The sequence below is a fragment of the Pseudoliparis swirei genome, chromosome 8 (assembly GCF_029220125.1).
Source record: "Pseudoliparis swirei isolate HS2019 ecotype Mariana Trench chromosome 8, NWPU_hadal_v1, whole genome shotgun sequence".
Lineage (NCBI taxonomy): Eukaryota > Metazoa > Chordata > Actinopteri > Perciformes > Liparidae > Pseudoliparis > Pseudoliparis swirei.
Window position 1 is genome coordinate 11,823,409 of NC_079395.1, and position 7,906 is coordinate 11,831,314.

At 43.1% G+C, this 7,906-nt stretch overlaps 1 long non-coding RNA gene across 1 annotated transcript; it reads left to right on the forward strand.

Moving 5' to 3' along the window:
* The first annotated feature begins 6,253 nt into the window (after positions 1-6,253).
* Positions 6,254-7,666, forward strand: LOC130197659 (uncharacterized). The gene is made up of 2 exons (XR_008832512.1): positions 6,254-7,052; positions 7,213-7,666. It is a non-coding gene; the product is annotated as an uncharacterized LOC130197659 (long non-coding RNA).
* The last annotated feature ends 240 nt before the right edge of the window (positions 7,667-7,906 follow it).

Below are 7,906 nucleotides of genomic sequence, written 5' to 3' on the forward strand. Positions count from 1 at the left end.
CCATCAGAATTTAGTGTCTCTTGGATTTGTCCCATACTGCTGTCGAACGTGCCAGTCCAGCCATGTTAAAGCATAATGTGCGGCTCTGCCTTGATGTCTTCTGGACAGGGAAGCAGCAGAAGATCAGTGACACTAAAACGATAGAGGAGGAAATGTTGAGGAGCCCAATGGCTGAAGCACGTAACACACAAAGTAGATAAGAAGCCTGTAATTACAGAGAAAGAGAAACCAACCAGGGCAAAGTAAAGACATGTGCGTGCGTGAGAGAGAAGAGAGAGAGAGAAACTGATAGTGTGCACGGTGTGTGAGAAAGAGAAACCGGACCGAGTGGGAGAGATATCTGAAAACAGCATGTCCACCAACACAGAATAGATCATAAAGGCTTCAAATTGAAAAGAAGAAGAAGATAGAAAATGTGTTGTACTGTGAAGTGAACCAAAATTAATTACACACAGGTACAGAGATTAGCCTATTATTTTAGCACAGAATCATCTACGCTGAAAGATAAGTCACATGTGTTTCTATAGCCACTATTCTTAAAGATACTTAGGCCTCTGAGTCGTATTTCATTGTTCTTGGCATCGTAAGTGTGTAATGCACCTGGTTGTAATGACTGTCGGAGCAGTTTTACATTTGCTTTGGCAGAACATATGGCTGGGGTTCAAACTACAGTCATTCCACTTATTAGACTCTAACTGCCAGACCGCCAGACGGTCCTGATGATATTAGGTTTGAAGTTTCTGCCCCTCTAACAATGAACTGCATGTTTGTTTGCTCTCGTGATAATGATCACAGTCATGTAAGTGGATCCATGTCCTGTGGAAATAACCCAGGTGACTGTGCCTCCGTCCACAGAGACTCACATTTTGCTTTCAAAATATATTCTTTTATCATAAGAGAGCCGTCGTGTTGTTGTTTTAACTTTGTAGTTCCTGCTCAAGGGTTTCCAAATGGATGATCTAAGGATAGAGGGTGTCATATGTAAATGTATTTAAACATAAATCTGTGATCTTGGCTCAGAAAACAAAAATCACTTGGGTATCGTTGCTTATTTCCATCTTAAATAGTGTTATGTGTTAATAAATCATGACCTCCACTGTGCAATGTAGACAGAAAGAGATTGACTTCTTTTACGTCCTACATTACAGATACAAGTTCATGTTTACTGCTGAATCTCTCCAGAGGTGAAACCAACAGCTGGTGTGAAGACACAGACGTACGATCGAGAGACAAAGAGGGAGAAAGAAAGAGAAAGTCACGAGAGGATTTGGCCAAAAATGACAATGCAGAGGTTTTCCAAAACACTACCGAGTGAGACAGCCATCTTGAATTAGTATGTCCAACCACTGCATGTCATGGCCATGTCTGTCATCTTACTCCACTATGACTAGAGTGATTCCTCAAGAATAGAGAGTGTGGGGCTGCAGGAGCAACGACGTGTAAAGACCAGTGAATAATGTGACACAAATTCAGCTGGACAGATCGGCTGGCCTGCGTAAACACTGATATGCTCCGCACGTGATAAACAACCTGCGATCCCAAAGATAAGAGACGAGTCGTGACTCAATCTGGGCTGCGGCGTCATCGAACACTCGGTGCAGCCAGTGTGAGATGATACCGAGGGCATGCTTGAGACAGAGCGTCTGAGAGATGCACGCTACCAGCCTCGGCCGCGGCGGCGGCTGGGCCCTGTGCTTAATGGTGGAACGCATCTCTGGCAGCTAAGATCATTCGTTACTTCTGCTCAGGATGCTCAAAGGAATAAGCAGGTCTGCCATATTTCAGGGAAGAGGCAGGTATAGGGAGAGTCATTGTTAAATATCAGCTGACATGTTAGCATCCCAAAGTCCCATAAATGAGTGGAGAGGTCTGCACAAGGCGGACAACTGTGATGAAGTGTTTTCTATTACCGCCACAAGAGAAAGCAAGGTGCCGGGAATGATAAAGTGGCCGTGCAGGCAGCAGCTGTAATGCATGGGCATGTCAGGTAACATCCAAGATGAGATGAGATCCCATTGAAGGAATAAGGGGATACTCAAGAAGCATTCTGGGTAATCCTGACACGCAGCCATGAGGGCTGAGTGTTCTCGTCCACCTCACAGGATGAACACGAGGGCAATTAGTCACCATCGTCCACACAGAACGACCCCCAGCACACACGGATACCGCCGCCTTGTTATGGAGGTGTTCTCTTTGGCTCGCCAAACAAAAGGCTATGACATCACAGTTATATTAATTTACTGCAGTATTAGATTTGCTCTCTTTTTCTATTTTAACATTAGAAATGGCATTATGAGGAAAATATTGTCGTCAGCAGCAAGTGTATCCACAAGCAGAAAAACAAATGTTTAGCGAGTAGACAGCTGTAGTGCAGACAACATTTTCATATATAATTTGTTTTTCATTTGATGGCTCCCCCTTTTATTTAACGCATTGATCTCTGTGTGACACATGATCTCACTGGCTTTAAAATGTTGCACGTCATAGTTGTATCTACCTTTTAATCACGCTCTATGAGTGTTAATGCAGCAAAGACAGAGAGCTCTCTGCTGGTTGCACATGACGTCTTCTTTGCTCGCTCAACACACAGCTGCCTTGATTTCTCCGACATGGCCTTTGCAGAAGCATTGGACCATCAACTTCTGTTCACAGAGCCCAATGATGTCACTACATTAAAGGAGCAGTAGATGAGTAGACGTGAAGAGGACAAAGAGAAAGACATACAAAGAGGGGAAGATCCATTTAGAATGCAGTCTGATGAGTGTGAGGTATGGTTGCTATGGCATTATGCTTAGGTGCACATGTGAACACATGTGCATATCTGTGTGGGCGAAAGGGACTCGACAAGAGAGCCTCAGAGAGGTTTGCCCAGTTGTAAACTATGGTGATGAGAGATAAAGAGAAGAGAAAGCTCATCACTAATGCAGAGGTTCAAAGACTCGGTCCCTGTCTCATCATCAGAGCAGCAACACACACAAAGGAGATGACCAACTGACCCCCCATATTTACCACCAGCAGCCAGAGGTGGGCTGTTCACTCTTCAATGAAAAGCATCAAGAAACACCCTTCAGAGATGGTTTCAAGAAGAGCATATCTCACCTCACATCATCTGCACAGGGACAAAAACAGTTTCAATACTGGTAACCTTTCAGCCTGATTTAATGTTGTGAATGTCCCTTTATATTCCACACTGCACACCAGTAACACACACATGGTTCATTGCTGTGTCCTCAAGGTGTAGCTGTGTCAGATAAGGAAATCCATCCCTCCAAAGAAAGTCGTGCACCAGTGCTGTTAGGTGTGACAATGCAAATGAGTTGGGCTATAAAAGGTTATTAGCGACAGATATTAGAGACTGTAATTGCATTTTCATCATGCAATCTTTTCCCACCCCACTTTTCTAAACTAATACTAAAAGAAAAGAGAATGAAGTGAAAGGAAAGGGAAGGCATACCTTTTATCTGATGGAGGTTGCACACGCAAGCTCTCTCCGAGCAGAAGGCACATCAGCGGTGTTTATAAATGACAGCAAGAAAATCAATAGTGTCCTTTAAGAAGAGGGGCTCTCCCAGTCATTGCCATCTCCTGTCGCTTGCAGCATGGAATAACGGGCAATACACACTCTGAATTCTTGCAAGCACATGCTCAGCTTATTGTTACAGCTATTGGCTGCTCCCTCTTCTCTCCTTGTATATTTTCTCCCCATGTCCTCCAACTGTTTCTGCTCCGATAAGAACCCGACTGTGTAAAGTCTTTTTTATGATACTGTGTGTCTTGAAATGAATCATTGGAGGGGCGTTTAAAATTCTTTACAGTAGAATCGATACAAATTATTATAAATTCAGGACGATAAACATAAAATCTGACATGGTTGTGGGTCTGCTGATGGGAGCTGTGACAAATCAAGAAAAACATTGGAGGGGGGTTTTATGACCTTCTGTGTGCACAGACGTCCCCCTTCCTCCTCCCTCTGAATTGATGGGGGATTCCTGATGCTATTTTTAGACTCTTAGTCGTGGAGAGCCGTGCATGGGTGGAGGAGAGAAAGAAAAGCAGGGGGAGAAGGAAGAGGAGGGAGACATGGAAGAGGAGAATAGAAAGAGGAGGAGAAAAAGGGGGGGGGTGTAGATATGCATGGGGGGTTCCCATGCATGCATGCGGACTGCAGCAGCATCAACACAAAGCTCCCAACTGTGAGGGATTTGAATCATGACCAGACAGCCCGGAGAAACAGAAAAGGGAGCGCCGTGTCGTTTTCTCCCAACAGGACGGTACCGCTTTTATTGATTTAGCACGATTTCTTTTTTTACACCAGACTTGACTTTCACAGCTCTTTGTAAAAGGTAAAAGATGGAGGGGAGGGGGAGACATTTATATTTATAAAGTATAAATATATTGTGGAAAATAAGAGGGATATGGGGATGCTGATCAGGCAGAGAGTTCAGTCATGAACCTGTAATGGCATTTAGTTGTATAATACACAGTATTTTTACAGCTATTCTTACTCATGCCGGCCTATGTGTTATAACTCTTTGTCATTTAAATGTCTGATTTTAGACCTGTTATGTCCATAACCTTTACTGAGAGAAATATATTCATTCATATTAAAACTCAATTTAAACAGGCTTTAGACATGCACATCTGATGGGGTATGAGAATACCATTATTTAAGAAAGATATATTAAAGCTTTTAGGTCCATTTATCTCCTCTTATAATAGCCGAACATAAAACATAAAACATCCTGAACATTTACATTTCCCTTCAACAAGAAGCCAATTCAAATGAAGTCATACAATTAGGCACGCACACTGAAATCTGGAGGAAAGTAAAGGGAAGCTTGGCACATGGGGAGGGGTTTTATTATTTATCACCAGCTGACTATTTTTAGCTCATGCTGCCGTGTTGGCGTCGAGGGTTTCCGGGCACATTGGTGGCAGGTTTCCCCATCACCCGCAGGTCACCCGGCGGGGGAGACCCGGGCATACCATACCGCGGAAAGGAAGGGGGGGAAAACGCAGGCATCGGAGAGGACTCCAGCTGGTTGAATTATTCACTCACACACTTAATCAGAGGCTTATAAATACTGAGAGAAACACGAGCAGCCAAACTGCTGCAGAGGGGGCGTATATAACGTGGCCCAGGTGATGAAGAAACTCAAATTACAAACCAGATTGTCGTGAAACCTTCAAGCTAGCCGCAGGCCATCAGACAGACAGCACGCCTGCGAAGCACACCTGCAAACTAATATATAACCACTCATGCAATACACTATTTAATTGTTGTTTACCATAACCTCATATTTTAGATTTTGTTGAATTACTAATTAACTTGAACATCTAGAGGCAAGTTTTATTTTCCTTACTTGTTGTCTGGAATATAAAGTGGACTTGAATTCATGCAATGGCTTTAAACCACAGCTGGATTAGAAACAATGAACACCGTATATACTACCTGCTGTTTCATCATCATTGCGTCACTTTGCCAACACAATTACTTAAACTGCACGTTAATGGGATCCCATATGCTTACAGTAGAGCTGCTGTGATAGTATACAGTGGAGGGGTCACCTTTCCTGGATACAGACAGATATCTTGTCGTATTCCTACAAAAATAATTAGCCTCAACGTCTGGGCATGGGAAACATCAGGCAACAAAAATGATGTTAAGTTCTCACCAAAGCGACATTAGGCCAACATTGGTGTAAAAAGCATCTTGAAAAGTACATAATAAAGAATAAAGAGCGGAAACAAGAGCAAGAGAAGAATAAAGACCAAGACATGAAGAGAAAAAGATGGAAATTGAGAACAATAGGAGACTGAGGGTGCTGTTGGGTACACATGGGGTATGATTGAGTGGGAGATGTGGGAGTGAGAGGGGAGGGCATGCATTAGAAATGATTGGAGGGGAGCGTTTAGTGGATGGGGTGAATTCAGATGTTCAGTGTGATAATGTTGCCCCCCCCCCCCCCCCCCTGGAGGGGTGTGAAGCCACTTTCTCTCCTCTTTAAGAGCCCTAACTGGCAAAGCACATCGGGGGGGATTAACTTCAGCTTCTCTTTACTGCCAAAGTGTCCTCGAGGTGAAGGGGTAGCATGGTCTGTGTCTGTGTGTGCGTGTGTGTGCGTGTGTGTGTGCATGTGTGTGTGCGTGCATCTTTACCTGACAGTCTCCCTCTCACGTCTCCCTGCATGTTGGCGCTGCATGCCTCTCTCTGTTGGTGCCTCCACTGCTCGCTACATGCCGGGCGGGTCCGTGTACGTTTTGTTAGTTTGTTTTTTCGTTTCATTCCAAATACGGAATACGGAAATCACGTGGTTTTTTCGTTTTCCGTTTGAAAACCAAAAACGGAATACCACCTCCGTATTTCGTTTCTGCTGTCTGAAACCAAAAACAACAGAACGGAAATGCTTAAAATGAAGTCAAAATAAAAGCCAGTGATACATATTCGTATTGACCTTAGAAGAATATTAATTAATCAATATAAAGAATAAAGAATTAAACGGGGATATTTTAACGATGCAAACACATAGCAGGGTAACGTTAGAAGAATATTAATTTGTCAATATAAAGAATAAATAATTAAACCTGGATATGTTAGCGACAGTGGTGACGACGGGAAGTTTAATATTCATGTACACAGCAAGAATCACCTTCTCACTTCATCGTTGCATTGTTTGATGCAACACAGTTAATCAACATGTAATTAAATAACTATTTCACACTTTCATTAATTATTCAGAATGGTTAACTGAAGATATTGAAATGTGTGAAAGTAAGTTAGTCTGGGGGGGCGGGGAAAATATTTGTTTATCAAGAATCTGAAAATGTCTCTATTTTGCAATGACAGAATCACAGAATCGAGAGAATCTGGCCAGAAATTAACAACCGAGTTAACTACCCGTTGAAAGCTGCATTGGTCCAACTGGTGGATCAGGAGGAGCTGGACATGGAGGACCAGATGACTCGGTTCTGTGTGTCATCTTTGACATGCCAGTTGGCCCAGATCGGTGTTAACCGAACTGTGCAAGCATGGAATGCACACAGGATTCCTGGTATGTCTTGGTTGGTCTTTCAAGCCTTTTTTAATGTGAATAATTATTTTCAAAATGTTTTACTCTTGAATGTTTCTTAAACATGTTTAATCAAATACTAGAAGGAGCATGTTGCAATACATGGCATGGTTGTGACAGCCACATTGAATTATTATTACAGGGAGGGGGATACCAAATTACTTGGCCAGAGATGGATGCCCAAAGAAGCTGTCGACAGACCTTTTGCCAAATGCATCTGTGGCTGCAGACTGGTACGACCAGGAAGTGGGGTCACTGACACGAGTGTCAGACTTTGGCACCAACCCATTTCCAAGTTTACAGGACCAGGAAGCTGCAGTGAGGGAATTTGCTCTGCAGTGCCCTGATACAAGTGTCCTGCTGGACAATGCAGTGAATAATCTGCCACAACCGTTCAAAGATGGACTCAAAGGCCTCATCGACATCTCAAGGAGAAATTGCCAACGCTGATGTTTTTTTGTGTGTCTAAGTTGTTATTGTCTGTGCTTTTTAATTGGTTCAACTGACGGAATGTTTTTTTCTTTTCTTCAAATGTTGGGGGTCTAAAGGGAGAAATATTTTCTTTTTGAATAAACACTTCTGTTGTCTTCAAAGTCTGGCACGAATTTCATTTTTAATCTGTAATGGGAAAGGCTGGACCTGAAACACCAACTATTGATAGTGACACGGTGTGTTGACCCCCTGCCAGTGTGAGTAAGGCACTGGAAGATAGCTTGTTCAGTGACCTCTGACCTAGGTAACTAACGTACACCCCAAAATATACACACACAAGACGGTTGCAGCCGGTTTAGGGCGGTGAAGCCATGATAACTTCATACATTAGCCACCATTGTATC